Source organism: Motacilla alba, chromosome 5 (genome assembly GCF_015832195.1).
Source record: "Motacilla alba alba isolate MOTALB_02 chromosome 5, Motacilla_alba_V1.0_pri, whole genome shotgun sequence".
NCBI classification, from domain to species: Eukaryota; Metazoa; Chordata; class Aves; order Passeriformes; family Motacillidae; genus Motacilla; species Motacilla alba.
Window position 1 is genome coordinate 28384202 of NC_052020.1, and position 18349 is coordinate 28402550.

Genomic DNA, 18349 nt, shown 5'->3' on the forward strand with positions numbered 1-18349 from the left:
CACTGACAACAGTAGAACTGCCTCGAAAAAGGGTACATCCCTGTATGGCTTCAAAACTTCCCTCCTTGCTCTGATTTCTCATGAAGCCTGGGAACCTCTGCACTAATTGGACTGCCTCACAAGAAAGGGCAATTTGTTACCACAGGAGCATATTTCACATGCAGCACCGTGTTAAACACCTGGTGTGAGGATTCTGTAAAATTTCAGTCTAGAGCTATGGTCTTAAGTTTAACACAACTGACGAGGGACACACATCCTCACTTTCTTCAGCTGTCCCATTTTCACTGCTTGCCAATTACTGACCTTCCCCTAGCCCCATCTCCTCCACGCCTGAACTAACACAACTCAACATGGCCTTTCTGTAGGCTTGTACTGCATAGAGCCTGTGCCATTATTTCTTATTAATCTAGATATCATTGGGCTTAACGGCAATCCAGTTTTGCCAGCTTCTCACAATATTCCCTCTCACATTCAGTTTTCCACGTCACATCCACTTTCGCACCCGATAACAATTTAACTGAGCATACAGGCATTGCCAGGTTACTTTAGTGCTTAAGGAATATCTTCCCCACAAAGCCATTGCTATTTTGGAGAGATTTCCCACAGAAATCATCTCCAATTGCCACAATCATGACTAAAGGCACAACTTCCACAACCCAAGCACAGTTCTGTGTTCCCTCAGCCCCACAATATGCCCTGGAGGCAGCAATGGCCACCACCAGCCTTTTCTTAAAAGGATGATGAGCTAGTCTGTCATACAACTGTGAGCTACTAAGCAAAGTAAGCAGGTAATTTTCCAACAGCAACTAAGTGCAACTCTGAATTTGAGGTGGGATTTCTACACTTGCCTTAATGGCTTCTGTGATGACATTTCATGTCCCCCCCCCCCCCCCACCACCTATTCCATCTCTCCAAGCTGAAACAGCCTAGGAAGGGGCTGATCCACTTTGCCACCCACACAGATGTCTGCACTGCCAAACCAGCACCAATGGCCGTGCCCTTTTTCATCACCAGGCCAGCAAGAATCCAACCTCACCTTCACATCCACAAGTTTGTTTGCAATTAGAGTAACTTTTATTTTTGTTATATTATGTGAGATCCAAGTCTTTGGGCTGCAGTAGTCTAAGGAGCTCAAAGCTGTGAATCTCAGCAGGCACCTACACAGTACTCCTGCCATCTGCCCAACTCACAAAGCAGGCAAGGAAAGCATTTCCAGCAAGGAAGAAAGAGCATAATAGAATCCAGCAGAGGCACTGATATTTATGGTAGTCCTCATCAGGTTCCATCCTTCCCCTTGCATCACTCTTATGAGTAGGAAAAGATATCAGTAACTTTATCTACTCTCTGCATGTAACTCCCCTGCTTGGATGCAGAAAGCCAGGCTGGCACAAGGAACATAATTTAAGAGCATCTGACCTCAGGCTTAGTAAATTGGGCCCATTGTACAACCCCTGTCTGTATCACTGTACATATAGAGTACATAATTATGAAGCTGCATTTTCACCCTCTGAACAACCTCCGTATGATAGCCAGGAGATATTTCCTGTTCTCAGCACTGTTGTGTCATTAACTTTCCTGCTTGTTTTGACTGTTTGTTTCTCAAGCTGAAGTGTCTAGAACTGGGAAAGCCACAGCCAAGAAAATTCATTAATAAAAACACCACTAATATTTATGACAGACACTCAAAGAAAAGTATTCCACAATGCATTATCTTGTTTTCCACAGAGCTCAGTAAGGGCTAGAGTGCCTTGGAGCTCTATTCTGCTTCGGCTCCCTTCCATTTTACTCCAAGCAGCAAGGGCACCCCAGAGCAATGAGGATTTTCTGGCCCTTTAACAATCCCCTTGTCCGCCAGACTTCCTCCTTTCATAGCCCCCATGTGCTCCCTCCCCTCTTCCCCAGGGCTAGTTAATATGTGCCAAATCCTGACACCCTGAATGGTTTCCCAACGCCGACACTAATCACGTTTTCGGGAGCAGGTCAGCAGTGAAGGAGCTGAAATTCGTGTGAAAAAGTCCCTGGGATGGCCCCGGTGCCTCACACCTGCATGCCCTATTCATCTGCACTGTTTACACATTGTCATCCACAATTAATTCTTTCCAGGGACGCTCCACTGCCTGCCCTCCCGTTGCACAGGGACCCCATTCTGAGCTGTTGTGTCTGTTAAATTGAGCATGGGGTGCTGCGATTAAATTAAGTTTTGTGGCACTCTCTTTCTCTCCCTCCCTTCCCTTCTCTTTTCTCTCCATTAATAACGATGCTTGATGGAAGATTGCTGGCACTGGAGTAAAGAAGTAATTACAGGCACTAAAAGTAGGGAAAGAAAAGTTTCTGTGTGGAAATGTGAATGGGGACATCTTTTCTGGCTAGCCGACATTTATCTCAGCGCGAGGTGGGAACCACAGCCTCATGCAATTCCAGGGTACAAGCAGGAGAAAGGAGAGGAGGGCATGGGGGCACACATGATGATCTCCTATAGAGCAAACTGCCAAAATTTGGATCTGTGAGTGTCTTTAGCCACTGGCCTAAATATAGGTTTTCTTCAGCAATTCACCTTCTCACCTTCTACTACAGCCACATTTGTGCATATAAATGGCATACACCAGCCTGGTTGCTCTTCTCACAAAGTGCCATTCCCAAAGGCACAGGGAGAAATTCCCTGGCTAACAGGCTAGCAAGTCACCTCCTCACACTGGCACACTCCTGCACTGTTGCGCAAAACATGGAATAAGAATTGCTCACTGGAGATGAGAAGGAAAACAAGAGGACAGGAATTTGACCAGCTTCTGCAAAACCTCAAGGCAGCAGCTTTTTTTGCCAAGTATTTTGCTCATGCATGAAGTGGACAACTGGTTTTTATTACTGGGACCTCTTCAAAGTTAAAGAACCATTTTTGCTGAGAACAGAAACGTGCAGCTTTCCAAGCAAGTGGAGCTGGGCGGATTTGGCTTTACATCTTTGTTCAGCTACTTGCAGGACTCACTACCACAACAGACTGCAGTCCCACAGCATAGCACACAAAGTGTCCCCTCGGTAAGAAGGGCAGAACTCAGACTCCTCCAGCCAGCAGCCTGCATTAGAGCTATAGCCAAACTGAAGACCGGCCTCTGTTTCCTCATGTCAGCCATACACCAAAAAAACCCCACCAAAACAACAAAAAACAAACAAACCCCAAAAAAGAAAATTACCTGAAAATTGCCTGAAGGAAAGTTCTTAGTCCCCAATATCCAAGACACACATGAAACATAACAAAATTAATTTACTACAAGCACAGTCTTTCAAAGCTTGGCAAATAGAAGCCTCTCTGATTTTTATCCTATGCAAGAAAATTGCCCCTGCAAGACAAAAATCTTTCTGTTGGCAATTAAAGAAAAAGCCTCCTCCTGAACACCACTGTAAAACACTGTTGCATTTACATAGGAAACCTGCTGGATGTAAAGCACGTGCTACATCCCCCTCTAGTGCTGAACTACTACAGAATAACAAACTAATGCTGCTACTGCTTTCTTCAGGTGGAGCAGAGACCTTTCTGCAACAATCCATAATTAAACTCCATAAAAAAACTGAAGGGCAGCTGCCACATGTGAAGGCACCTTTATGGGGTGATTGCTCTACAGAGGACGGATTCACAGGGGCTGAGAAGTTCAAGAGTCCTTAAAATTAACAAGATTTTAATACTTCCTAAATACCAATGTGAATCCAGGACAAATTTGTTTCATTTAGCAAGTCTCCTTATTCATTCTGTATTTCCTCTTAAAAACTAGGGAGCTGTACACATCACACACCCGATCAACACTTGTCCCATGGCATCACAGGTTCTTCAGAGCTTCATACCCAGCTCCCGGGCAAAAGAGCCCCTCTGTGAGCACCAGCTAGAATTATTACCCTCACAGTCATCCTCCACCACAGCAGCCATGGTCTTACAGGCCTTATTCAGGTAAGGAGCCTGGCTGAGTCAAGCAGGGAGCACCAGCTTTCACCAGCTGCCTGCATTCTACTGCATTATCCTGTCTCACCTCCTGCCTCACCTACAAGGACCATCAGGCCTGACACCAGGGGTGTACCAGCCCTACTGGTCTCCAAGGTGCATGACAGCTCACTGCAAAATCACCCTGACTGCAAGTCTTAGTTCTCAAGCATGCATGGCAGTGTGTGCTGCATGTCCTAGACTCTCCCATGCTTAGGTAGCCAGTCTACATTTACCTTGTGTCCCTCCGTGCAGGAGCTGCAGGTTGTTAACAGGAGAGGGAAGCAGCCAGAGAGCACTCAGGCATCAGGGAAAGTCAGACCCAAAGAAGGCCCTGTGGGCTGGACAAAGCAGAGGCAGGCTGGCTTCAGCAGGTTACCTGGGCCAGGCTGGGTAGAGCTCAGGAGTTACAACCAGCATGGGCAACAGATATCAGTCTAGCTGGCAGCCCCAACTGGATGTGGGAGCAGAGCAGTACAGCACAATACCAGCACCATGCTCCTCACCCCATCCTTCCTCATCAGCTGACAGAGCCTGCTTACACAGTCCTTCCAACCTGATACTACAGGCACAGAGCACATAAAGTTTATCAAAAGGCCTCTGTGGCCTTCTGGCAAAAACACCATCACTCAGCAGAGTGGTGCAGCTGAGGCTCCTGTACCAGCCAGCCATGTTTCACCACCAGCTGCAAGCACTCTCTGCCTCCTCTTTTTATTCAACCTTTAGGAGAAGTAAGCTCAGTCCTTCTTTCCAGGTGGGTGAAACTTGCCAAAGAACAGCTGAACATAGGTCTTTATAATGGAGGTGTTTGAGTAACTTTAGTGGTAGGTGTTGAGAGCAGCCCTGCCTATGAAAACTTGAGGTGAAGGCTCTTGATTTAATTATTTTCCTGAAGCAGAACTACTTAGTAATATAACTGTTACAAAACCTGCAAGCTGCCTGCCACCCGTTCCTCCCACTGAAACAATAAGAGTGGAGGATGTTCAGCAAATTATACCACTTGCCCAGTTAATAAACAATTCTCAAAATTATGCACCGTTTTGAAGTGCTCTATAAACATATATTAATCAATCATTAAATAATTAAGATAACTCTCTGTTCTTTTTCTCTGGCACTCCCAAGTTGATGGATGTTCCTATAGCAACAGAGGAGCAGGACTGAGGGCAGGGGGAGCGCAGGGCTCAGAGGCGATGCCAGCACAGGACCTTTGCTCTCCAGCCCTCCAAAAGTCACGCAGGGCAAGCGGAAGGGGGCTGCGAGAGGTGACATGCAGGAAGGAGGCTTTCAATTTTAATGGAAATTCTAACGATGACAGTCTATGCAAATAGGTACATGAAAGAGGAGAGGAAACAGACCGGGGGAAGGGGGAGAGAAATTAACCCTGGTTCAGATTTCAAAGCAGAGCCAGGAATAATTTTTGGAGCTAAGAATAGTTGCAGTGCATCTTGTTCTCACTGGGCTCAAGCCTTGCATAATCCTTAGACTCGGGGTCTGAAATTTCAGCTGGGAGGGGGAGGGAAGCCAGCCTAAACAGTCCAGGAAATGTGGCTGTCCAGTCTGCAGCTCCATCACCTTTATGATTCCTTTGTGTCACCAAAAAGCACTCTTTAACAAAGGAGCTGTCCTTCTGCTTTTGCAGGGCCCTTGCAGTTGTTTTGCAAATGAGATTGCTTGATTGGTGAGCAAAATCAGAGATCTTTTGAAGCTGTTGCCCAGGAAAGGGGGAGGGCAAGGAGTTCAATTATCCCTCACAGTAAGTAGTAGGATGTGCTTCATCCTATAAAGAGCTGTTGAGAATGAACCAAAGCAACTTCTGAACTGAATTTTACCTAAATTTCATCAGAAATCCCAGGAAGACCTTACAGCCACCTGCAGAAAAGAGCAGAGTCTACTGAATTCACAGGAGACACTCCTGTCCCTTTGCAGCCTCCTCACCTCCCTTGGGGACAGCTGAACCAGAGGCTGCCCCAGCCCCAGCCAGCCCCCAAGCAGGCAAGTGGGGTCTTCAGCTTGTTGGGAAATCTGCTGAACCAACACCAAAGGGCAGCTCCTCCACTATAGCCAGCCTGCATACCTTCTGGAGCTTATTAGTGTAGATCACATCAACACCTAGTGGGAACCCACTGGGAGATCTTTTTTAATCAGAAAAGAGTTTCTGCAACACAAAAAGTGTCTATGGGAAGAGAGGGATGCTGCTGACAAGAAATGATGCTTTGTCACAGTGAACTGGAACCAAGCACTTTGCTTCAACTGCCACAATTTTTTTTCGTTTCAACTGAGTTCAGCATGGAAAGGAACTTTCTTAAAAAGGTCTCTTTTTTTTCTTCCTGTGCTTGGGGCTTGTGGCTGAGCACTCACTGAGAACAACATGGACCTTGCCCAAGCTTTATGGGAGCCAGGCAGAGCTCCCAAGGAGCACAGCCCAGAGGAGAGAATGGGACCCAAACCCAAGGAAAGGCACTGCCTATTTTAATGTTAAGCAGACTTGAAACTAAACATTTCATGTCAGTTCAACAAATTGAAACAAAACATTCCTACCTCAGAAATGTCAAAATGCTTTACTTTGATCCAAAAAAATGTCAAAACAGAACAGGGAAACATTTCTGAAGATGACTGTTATAATTCCAGGAAACAATTTTTCCTAATTTTTGCCCCAGTTTGTTCTGTTCTGAAAAACAGAAATTCAAAATTTCACAAAGCTGTAGTTAGAGCCATTTATCACAGAAGGGACCAATACTGCTTATACATGCATGTGTGTGTGAGCACTGTCACTCCCACACACAGCACATCCACCGTGCCTTTCAGGGGCACCCCCAGGACTCTCTCAGGGCTGGTTTCACCACCAAAGAGCTGCCAGGCCTCCAGCCCCATGACCAGAGAATGCCCTTCAGTCTGTAGGAGGTCCCACATGGCTGGGAATATCCAGTACGAGTGCCAAACAAGTGTCAAACAAACACAGGTGGTGGCTGTCCACAAGGTACCTTAAAACCAGGGTGTTCAGGGCTGGCACAGCCACCTCTATCATCACCACAGGGTTCACACACACAACCCAGTTTAGAGTCCTCCTGCTCTCCTCCAGGGCAGATCCAGGGTTTGGTCTGACTAATTTCAGACCTCATAGTTTGGTGCTGATGTGAATAACAAGAAAATGGTTTGAATAATCTCCTGTTTTGGGAACAAGTGTTAAAAACAGCATGTACTTAAAAAAAAAAAAAAAAAGAGGGAATGTAGGAATTTCACAGCTTCACAATTTGGCCGGTGATGTTAATTTATATTGCTGAGGATGCTCTCCCTGAGCATAATTAAGAACATGCTAATATGGAGAAAGATGACATGCTCCTAATCATGCACTGCATGCCCAAGGTGGATCCATGTATCTACTTTCACCTCAGTACGTGTAATCCTAACGCTGCATCCAGTAACAGTTTGATGACTTTGTACAGACACTACAGTGTTCTTGCTGTCCAGCTGAGGGCTACAGATATGGCTGGCTGTGTCACTGGCCCCTTAGAGAAAGTGCTCCTGGGAGTTCTCTATGCCAAGTAACAGCTAAACCAGGGAATAAAATCTTCCCCTGTGCTCCCTTTATGCATACCAAAGCTTTTTAGCTGTTCTGTTTCCCATTTGCTTAGGACAGCCTTCTTCTTCCAAAAAGCTAAAAGACATTCTAAAACATCTCTGTACATTTTTTTTCACAGTCTTTCAGTGTTCACTTCCTCCCCATGTCATACCTTCAGAGTGCCCTGGTGCCAGGTCCTGTCTTGTTCCTATAAGCTGAGGACACTGTAAGGGGTCCACTGTGGTTCTCTTGCACTGGTGGAATAGCTGATATGACCAGATTAGCCACATACACCTTAGCCCTCTAGACCAAACTGGTCAGGACTGAGACTCTATGCTCCTCTCCTGCCAGACTCTCAGCACCCATTGCCTTGGTTTCCCTGTGATAGACCAGTCCTTCCCTGGTACCTTCACCTGGGGGAATTTCCTGTATCTTGGTCTCTACTGAGGGAAAAAACCTTATTTTAAATATTTTCCAGCTGGCATTTCTGCAAAAGCAGCACCTATCATCATCCATGGACATACAGTCTTGCACCAGGAGATAAATTTCTCTCTTTTTTTTATAAATAATGCATAATAATATTTCATTCTGCTAATTCTCTGATTCTCTCCAACACTTCCAAACTCATTCACCCTCTAAGCATGTAAAAATAAACTGCAGGGACAATTCATATCACATCTACAGCTGAACACTCTGTTGTGTTCCATGGCTGCCCAAACAGTACCCTCTGGACTCATTCCCTGTGGGTTGGCAGGAGCTCAGGGCTTACAGGCTCTCAGAGGCTTGTATCTGATGCAAAATCAGTTTCTTGCTGAGACACTGCAGTTTCTTCATAAGCCTCCTGCAAAAGCCTAAAGGAACATGCAGAAGACTTTATCCATCACAGGGCGGTCCCGGGCTGCAAGAGGAGAGCGGATCTGAGATGGGCTGCCTTCCAGGTGGTGATTGTTGCCACCTCCTAGAAACAGCTTGCAGCAGCCTTGCCAATTGCTGGGTTTCATCCCTAAATATAGGAAGGTTTTAGGCTTTATGTGATGAAGATGAGTAAGAGATCTTCCTTGTAGGGACAGAAGTGTACTGACACTTTGAGGAAGCAGTATATCCCCTTTGAGAACCAAGGTATGCATTGTTTTAAAAATAGAAGATAAAATAAAGAATAACCACAGGAACAGAGAAATTTGGTGTGTAGGTTATGTTCCAAAAGTCTCCTCAGTGAAGCTTTAGATGTTGCCATCATCCCTCTTGAAGATTATTTCAAGACTAATATATGGATCTTGAGCGTGGTTGTTACCATGGGTACATATCTAATCAAATGGAGCCTAATTATGTATATTACCCAATTTGGGTTTTGGGAGCACTTCAGTGATGATACTTCTGCTTGTCTGACAAATAACATGATTATTCAGTAAGCTGCATATGTTTTAATGCTGGATTTTTGGTCTTCGATAAGAAACTTTCTAGCTAACCAAAAGTGCTTTTTGCTTGCAAAGTCATAGCCATTAGCAACCAAATTCAATTAATTATGTTTGATAAGCTAATAAATGTATTTAGGACTTTTTGTGCTATGCTCAGTCACTTTTAGAAAACACTTCATCATTAGTCACCAAAAAATGAAGTGTTCTCTTTTTTCCAAGTATGAGAGCACTTAAAAAATTCAAGTTTAACATTATAAATTACAATGCTATTTGCTTTAAAAATAGATTTTAAAATTGATGCTTGCATTCAGCTTCAAGACTGAAAACAGATTCTTTATATATGTCTTGGATTTTTGGGAAAAGCAAGGAATTTTTCAGAATCATGTCAGAAAAAAAAACTGATGATGCTCATTCTCATGGACTCACTATATTAAAAATGTGTTCTCTCACCCTGCTACAATGCTCCCAGACACAAGCAGAAGGCAAGATTTTTTCCTGTGACACCCACAGAAGAGGAAATTGCCAGCAGAAGGACAGTGGGATGGGTAGGGATAGAGGCTGCAGAGCTGGGCCATGTTTTAAATAATCTGTGACAATGAGCTGGGAGACAATCCAGGAGCCTGATAGGCTTGGGTCAAGGTCCTGGGGAGAGGAGCAATCCTACCTGTGCATACAGCAACATGCTTTTCTTCTCTATCTTTCTGCTAACTTTACTTGTCTAGTTTTCTAATAACCATATTTAGGAAAAGGACAGAGAAATGCCCCTCTGGAATTGTGTTGTTTTACCTCCACTCCCCATCACACCCACATAGCTGCCAGAAGAATACATGGTTGGGAGAACCTGCCAGTTAGAGCAGCCTCTTTCTTCCCCTCTTCCATGTCCTGAAATGATAATGAGAGAAGAAAGAGACTTTGTAAATCACCAGGTGACCAGAGGCACATCACCTTCTGTGCATTTTTTTCCTGTGACAAGGATTCCTCAAGTCTGCAAGAGAGAAGTGGGCGAAGTGTGGAGTTGAGTACAGGAATGAAACAAACTCCTGAGCTGCAGGAGGAACTGGTAGAACAAAACAGAAAACCACCCAAACTGGAGGTGTCCCATCAAGACTAGCAGTAAAAAGTGTCTCTACCAGAGTGAGTGATGAGTAGGCCAGACCATGACAAGACAGAAGTAGTACTTGGCAGGATGAGCCACGTGATGTCCAGATGCAGCACAAGTTGTGGCAGGTTGGCTTAGGCACAATTCTTCTAGAAACCCACTGGTGAACGCAGCTGATGATCAGAAAGAGGACAGAGACCCTCTTTTGCAGCCTCAGTGTGGATGTATGAAAGACCCCCAGTTGACCACTATCTTCAGCATAAGGATACCTGCCCCAACTACTAAGCAGGTGGTCTGTAAGGGCATGACTTACCTGGTGCTGTGTTGAGTCCTCCTGCTCCAGCTGCTCAATTAGCTTGTGACTGAGCTGGTACAATTGGAGTTTGTATGGCTGCCACTGTAACACTTAGGTTAGATGCCATTTATGTAAAATTGAAGTGTCAATAATAAACCACAAAATAGTAGTTGGAATGTGGGTATCCTAGCTATAGATGGGAGCGTATAATTCATTTCTGGTTGTCATCTGATGCAGCCAGCAGATTCTGTGGCAAATCAATTTTGAAGTTCCCAGCTTCAGTTACTCTGTGACACCAGGCACCACAGGGCCTACTCTCCCTCCCCCAGCACCCCACACCATTAAAAGTAATTAAACTCTTGTCCCGTGGCGTCCGGGTGTCACAAGACACCTGGTAAGTCTCACCTCTAACTACCCACTTGGCTGTGCTGGAATAGCAGCACCGCAGATGCTGCCTGTGGGGCTCAGTCTGCTCCCGCCAAAGTGCTGGGTGAGCTGCTGGCGGGGCACCCCCAGCTCTGCCTGGCTTTCCAGGGCACAGTAGGGAGCTGCAACTTAATCAGCAGTGCCCCACAGCACGTCAGCACACCCAGCTATCTGTGTTTTCCAGTGTTTGTCATTTTCCATCAGCCTCCATTTTCCTCAAAATGTTTCTGGTGTACCAATTAATCCAGAGGGTTTTCATTTACTCAGGCCGTCCAAATCAGCAACACACGAATACCCCCCACAATCACTGCCAACAGCTCATAATACATTTTAACTGCTCCTTGGCCTTTGATGTGTTAGCCTTCTGGGCAACATTATCATTACCCTTTATATACCTCTGTGGGTGAATGCAGCGCTGCACATGCTTCATGCAACGGGTTTGCTTGTGCCTGAAATAAAGCACATTGTCCTAAGAACCTGCAAGAATTGTGCCCTCTTTCCTAGCAAAACCCTGAACCAGCCCAAAACAAACACAAATAACATCCTGGGTTATGGAGAGCTTATTTTCAAACTTTATGAGCAAATATAGGGAGGAACAGGACAAACGAAAAAAGGTGTTTGCCTAGGGAGAAGCTTTAGTGGGAGAAAAGAGTCCTGGTATAGTCTGAAAGCGTGGCATCATGTCAGGGGAAGCAGATAGTGTGCCATGCAGATGTGCACATGCTGGAAGTACATATGGAATGGAATACATCATTCCAGCTGAAGTATCAGATGCAGGCAAATTCAGGAAAATATGAGGAAATTTTAGGAAGGCAGGATTATTGTGGCCCCAGACTGGGAAATTCTTCACAACTTTGGAGACATTTATGGTTTTGAGGTCTCTTGTAATTGAAATAGTTACAACTGTATTTCTCAGGGAATATAAATCAGTGTGGGTGGCACCAGGCTGACAATCTGGAAGGGCGCTCAGCCCAGCTGTGAAAATGTGAAAACAGTCTGAAAGATCAGTTAGAGGTGGCATGGGTTAGCTAAGGTTGGTTCCACAGCACCCACATGACTCACAGGTTCTTACAATAGAGGGGTGGAGAAACCAGCTCTGTGTAATAAGATATTTTTGTGGGAAATTATGGATATACAATGTTAATATGGGTGCACCATATTAACATACAGAGTACCCAAGCCAGCCAGTGAGGGAGGGCATCTGGAGTTTGCCCAGCCAGCCTGTAGCCTCTGAAGTTTTCTACTTGTCTTACCAATTCTCTTACCAAAGGTAATGAATTTCTCCCCCAGTCTCCACAGTCACCCTCTAGCTGTAAAACAAAGGGCTGCTCATTGTTGCCCTCCTTTATCCAGAGGGCTTATTTTATTTTTTTTTAAATACATTCAAATAATAACTTCCCTGTTTGCAGGCATCATTCTGTAAAGGATGGGCTGGTCTGTGCCCATGCAGCACAGAGCTTGTTAAAGTGAGCATGGCCAGCCTCCAGATCCTCCAGCTCTGCAAGGGGCTCATACTAGATTAAGTTAGGACTGGCTCAAAAAGCTGGGAGGCAGAGAAAGGGGGTGCTCACAGCATGTTGGTGCATTGGTCCCTAAAACAGGAATGAGCCCTTCCCCACACCCCCTGAAAGCACGTGGGGATAAATAGATCACAGAGAAGAGCTATTGAAACGTGTCTGGGGGAGGCCTGGTTTCAAGCAGGGCATGGGACACTGAACAATAGCTGCCATTTTGAAGCAACTGGAGCCCAGAGTGCTCTTGAGGAGGTGTCGGAAAGCACTGTCACAGGGTACGACCCTTGCTTGTGAAATAAATGGCCCCTGAGAGCTCATTGTGCAATGGCTGCTGACATGCAAAGCCAGTGCTGAAAAACATCAACTGTGCTTTCTAAAAATATGAAAGAGCAGTGCCCAAGGGAGGTGGCTTGGGAAGGGAGAAGCAGAGGGAAGAGCCCAGCAGTGCTGCCATATCCCTGCAGGATTTCTGGGAAGGCACCGTGCCTTTCTGTGCCCTGCTGAGAGCAGGGTCACACTGGGGCCCTGCTCACAGAGTCACCAGCCATGCAAACAAGCCCCTGGAGGAAAGAGCCCCTGTCCTTCCTTCATGAGTCCTCAGGGAAGACCACATCCCTACAGCAAGCTTTGCAGGTGGGAGATAATCCTCCAAGCCAAGCTGTTCACACCCTGGCTGCAACTGAGAGGGGGACAAGGGGTGCTCCTGCCCCTGGTGAGCTCCCCAGACCTTCCCCACCAGGACAGCGGGCTGCAAGACCTTGGAGAGGTTTTGCTGCCCACCAGATCTGAAGGATGGGCACAACCAGCCCAGCCTCTGCCACTGGGGGAATCCTGGTCACCGCCACCACATCTGGCTGCCCTTCCAAGCCCCCAGAGATGGGGCAGGCTCCTCAGCTGCAGGAGAGGCCAGCCAAGAGAGGTGCAGAAAGAGTTAAAGCTGGTAATTAAAATTCCCAGCAGAAAAATATGATCTGGGGAGAGAAAAGCATCTTTTCCAGCACTGCCAACCCCACATACTCAAAAATTATGCATCAGGCTCCAGAGAATCACAGCTTTAAAATTGCAAGGCATTTTGTTCTGTTTTTTACAGAAAATTACAAACATTTGAGCTTTTCCTACTTGCACGCTGATTTCCTGAAGTTTATTATCACATTTTCAAACTTTTCTGCAAATCCCTGAGGGCTACAAACTCCTTTTTTTTTATAAAACAAAATTGAGTAGCTCACCTAATGCCCACACTTTTGCACCAAACAACGAAGATCAAAAGACTTACACTAGAATGAGGAGTATGGGAAACACTGGAGATCTCAACAGTAAACACCCTGCAGTATAAGTCTCGTCATTTTTCTCCAGGGTTGCACAAAAAATGTTAAGATGTTTTAACCAACATCACATTGCTTAAGTATTCTATTTGTCAGCATGAAGAACAGGTCTTGAGTGTCATTTTGCTTCCAATAACAATGTTGCTTGCAGCCAAGCGCTGCAGGAAAGTTAAAACTGAGGCTGCTCTCCCTGCCTTAGGGGCCAGAGGAGCACACAGTTTCTAGGACCCTGTGGTGTGCTCAACATTGCTGCTGCTCACGGAGCAGGAAAGGCTGTTAAACATCATCCAGTGTCAAGCCCAGACGTGGCCTTCCATCTTTAGCCTGATCCATACAGAAATGTCTTGGCCAAAAGGGGCAGGTGGGTGCCATCAACTTATTTTCTTTGTGTCCTAAGGTGCTGAAGGAACTGCCACATGTCTTACAGGGAGACCCGTGTTACAGAGCAGGGAGACTGTGGGAAACATATCAGCCAGTAGAGAGGTCAGTAATCCTCCAAGATTAAAGGCTGATCTGAGTGTGAACTTGCTATCCTGCCTCTTGAAAGGATTTGGCACGTAACAGCCTGATTATCGATTGCTGTCCTTAAGAGAATGTGATCCTCTCCTTTGCACTGATCCTGTTAGCTTTATTTACCATAACACTTGCTGAAACATCCTCTCGCAGAGATAATGGCTTCCTTTGGTTGCTGTCAGAACGAACAAATGGAAACAAAAACATGCTGCTAATAGTTGTGTCCTACTCTAATTAATTAAAGCAAGACAAAAGCACTGCACTGCTGGGTTTGGCTTGCCATTGCCTGGGTGCCTGGAGAGGCCCCAAGCACAGGGGCTGACCACAGGAATACCAATAACACAGCAGTGCCTAACACACAAGCTTTCCACCAGCCCAGAAACTCAGCAAAACATTCATGAGGAATAGGAATATGTTTGGCACCCAAACTAGGATCCAGCCACCCAGAGGCTGCTGCTCTAGACAGACCTCAGCCCACACGGGCCTAAGGAGCTGCCAAAGATGGCAGATGGGTAAAGTACACAAATAAGCAAAGGGTTTTCAACAGTCCTCTTGAGATTTTTGTGGCACATCTGCACCATGCGAAAAAAGCCAATAGCTCAGTCCAGACAGGCAGTAACAGGGTTTTAGCAGGATGGTGGAAGAGAGGCAGAAATTGGCTTGCCTGCGTTTTACAGCACAATGCTAAGCAAGGAAATAAGTCCAGCTCTCTTGCCCTGCAAGTGAAGACCATAAACTCTGCACACCCTGCCCTTTCAGACTGAATCAGGGTCCAGTCACAACAAGCACAAGTTGAAGAAAAAGGGAACAAAGTAAATGAAGTGCAAAAATCCAAACTAAAAAGCAGGGGCATAGCCACAGCACTGAGCACTCACAGAGCTCACGCAGGTCCCCATATCCAAGTGCTGCTGAACACACAGATAGTTATTTATGATTTCTCTGCTGATGGACTGTGGATCACAAGAGCTTGACCAGCAGTCCAGGACTATCCAGGCTTCAAACATCCCTTGCCCACTTGGGGTGCTCCCTTGGGCTGGAAGACTCAGGACATCCCAGTGAGTGTCCTGTGGGAGCCAGGCTTTCACACCAGCCTTTCTGTGCATGCATGAGGGTCTTGGACTCTTTCATTAATCCTTGGCTATTCCTGAACACCTTATTTCTTACTTTCTACTTTTCTAACATCTCCTGTATTAAATCTTCATATTCGTTATGTAGAAGAAGGACTAGTGCATGTCACTAATTGAGCAGTTTAAAGCTATGACATTAGAACTTGAGCACAACTTACCAAATAAAATTATTTAAAATATAAGCTTTGATACAAAATAAGCACACTCACCTCAGCTTAAGGTAAAATTGCCTTTTGTAGGTGTACAGCATCCACAGCTGGAAGTTAGGCAAACAACTGAGCAACCTTCTGTTGCCCACAGCAGCTGTCACAAGCTCATGCCAAAGAGGCTTTTCACATGACCCAGAGACAGCACAGAATTTTCTGTAAAGTTATCACCCTGCAAAGGTCAAAGAACAATAGCAAATGTTCATTTCTCCTCTGAAGCTAAGAGCAATAGTCAAGGCTATACAGACTGGAGACAGGTTTAGGGAAATATCCTGAAGGCAGCATTTTATCAAAGTTGCAAGAAAACTTAAGCTGTCCAATTCTTCTGGCTGTCTTTGACATCTGGTCCCTAAAGAAATGAAGCAAAGCATTCAACATTAACTAGACCCACTAATTGCATAGTAAATAACTAACTACAATGGACAATAAAAACATCTCTTCCTACAGAAAAAAATAAGCATCACAGACATGAATAGACTTCCTTCTGTAGAGTTTTTCATAAAAAATCTGCCTTTGAGGTGAATCTGCTTCAACACCACACTGACACACTTCTGCAGGCAGAGGTAGGAAAAACAGAGACACCTTTTTTATCTGGGAATATAGGGTGCAGGGTGCTCCCCGCAACCCGTCAGCAGGGGGTTTTCTGCCCCAGACCTGCATCTTGCTTCCCACCATGGGAAAACAGTCTGTGCCATGTATCATCACACTGGCCACTGCTACAGGTTCCTCAGGGAAACAGAAAATCTATCACAGCAGCCAGAAATCCATGGCAACCTGGGCTTGCCTACCATGAACATAACGCTTCTCCAGGACTCTCTATCTGGAGTAACTTAAAATCCCTTAGGGTAGTAACACAACTGGAAGGATGGGTAGGACCCTTCCCACCCATCAAGACCCTTAGGTATTTCCCAGTGCTGGTGGAAAGCCTTGCTCCAGAAATTCAGAGGGAGATTCAGTGTACTGATATGATAGAAATGTTGGTCTAAATGACTGAATCACCTCACGCTCTCAGGAGCAGCATTTCTTTCTACAAGAGTTTCCTACACTGCTCAAGGTATAAACAATATGCCTACCTGCCCAGCAAACTCAAATTTTAAATAATCTGACAGAGAAGAGGCATCAAAGCAAGCTTCTTTTTCACTGCTGGCCAACTGGGGCATGCTCTGGCTGACATTGCCAAGACCACCTTGGATCTCCAGCTGGGGCAAAGCCCTTAGCCACAGCTGGAACAAGTCATGACAAGTCATGATTGTCTCTGCAGAAGCTCTCCTTCTTCCATCCCCACTCCAGTGTAGTGCCCACATGTGGGCAGGGCTGTGGTGAGCAAAGTGCCACAAAATCACACAGAAATGAGCAAATTGATCGGTTAAGCACATAACAGGACAGATCTCACTGTTTTCACAAATCTAACCTGAGCAAAATGCAGGCCAAAGACATGTCTTGTATAGTGGGCCAACAGTGTGAAATCTGACATAATCAAGCACTGCTGCTCCTGTCGGGCACATCAGCTGACACAGGGCCTTTGGGCAGCCACTGGATTGAGCTCAGGTTATGTTAAACTCGATAAAAACAGAGGAGAGATGATGATCCCAGCTGCAAACTAAGAACTTGGACTTCAGCCTCCCACCAATGAAAGGGGCACATAAGCCATTTAGCCATTTTGTATTTATCAGATGAATTCATGAAGCTGCATTATGAAAGCATGAAGCACTAACTCCTTCCAAAAAAAAAAAAAAAAAATATCCGCAACACAGCTCATTTTGAGCTCCAACAGGAAGTCTGCAAAGTCGTATACATTTTCTTATTCTTTTTTTTAAGCACTTCCTTCAATGCCTCTGGCTTGCTAAGCATCGCTTGATGCCTGCTGCATTGGACGTAGCTGTGAATTTGGAATCCCTCACTCGGCGATCTAAGCAGCCTTCGGGCGCTGTGCTCTCCCCGCCGGGCATGCGATCACTGCCCTCCAGCGGCACCGGCCGGGCAGGACCCGCCGCGGCTGCGGAGCCAGGGCAGGGGCCGGGCCTGCGCCGGGCCCGGCTGCTGCAGCGCCCCTCAGCTCCCACGGAAAGGCGGACAGCTGTCTAAGGGCAGCTGGGAGTTTACCTTTCAGGAACTGAGCCCTTCCAGGGAGTGGCCGAAGGAAGGAGAAGGCACGCTTTGCCCAGCAGGGGTTAAACAGCCGGCTCCTGCAAGGCGAAGGCGTCCTCTGAAGCAAGGCGGACTGACCCGGTCAGCCAGCAGCGCTCCCGTGCGGCTCCCGGCCCGCTGGCCCCGCGGGGGAGCACACGCCTTCCTCCAGCCTGCCCTCAGCCATGCCGCCGCCAGCTCCTGCCGCTGGGAGCAGCCGCTTTGGCGCTGCGATACAGCTCTTTGGCCACACTTAAATGCAAACTGGTGCCCACGTCAAATAACTAAATGTCCAAGCATGAACCAGGGTGAAAAAATGATCCTAATTTACTCTGCTTTTTTCAACCAGTCTCTTCCTCGGCTCCTGCGGAGTTTCCTCCATTAACGACCAGGATCCAGTAGGAATGCTTGAACAATGAACAACTAGCAGGCATTTTTTTAAATTATTAGAGTCATTTAAACATTCTTCTACAGTCCTGAAAAGGGTGAGAGTGTTAGAACATTGTCATTTTAAAAACCTGAGCTACACTGAGTTTAGGGGAAGAGGAGGTGCTGCTGAGGCAGTAGCACATTATAAGCACTTTATTGCTTGGCTTGACTCTCTGCATTTCTTACCATGTTCAGCACACAGCTGAAAGGCAAATGTGGTGAAAAACAAGCATTTCTATAGGAAGGCTGGGGATTCACAGGGGAAAAATCCTGAAGACAGTGATAGAGATAATTGCTGTGAGCTTTGCTCCTGCACTTTATCTTAATTATTAAGGATCTTGCCCTGTGCT

The 18349-nt window shown here is 46.1% G+C and overlaps 1 protein-coding gene across 4 annotated transcripts in view; it reads right to left on the minus strand.

Annotated features, from left to right (window-relative positions):
- Positions 1 to 15601, minus strand: part of SMOC1 (SPARC related modular calcium binding 1) — a 161242-nt gene extending 145641 nt beyond the window's left edge. The window contains exons 1-3 of one of the 4 annotated variants that reach the window (XM_038136805.1): positions 15447 to 15598; positions 11157 to 11210; positions 9728 to 9823 (exon numbers count right to left, since the gene is read on the minus strand). The gene's annotated coding sequence lies outside the window, so the exon portion shown is untranslated. Of the gene's footprint in view, positions 1 to 9727; positions 15404 to 15446 lie in introns of those variants that run through there. The other 3 variants (XM_038136804.1, XM_038136806.1, XM_038136803.1) reach the window with 3 other exon arrangements.
- Between the last annotated feature and the right edge of the window lie 2748 nt (positions 15602 to 18349).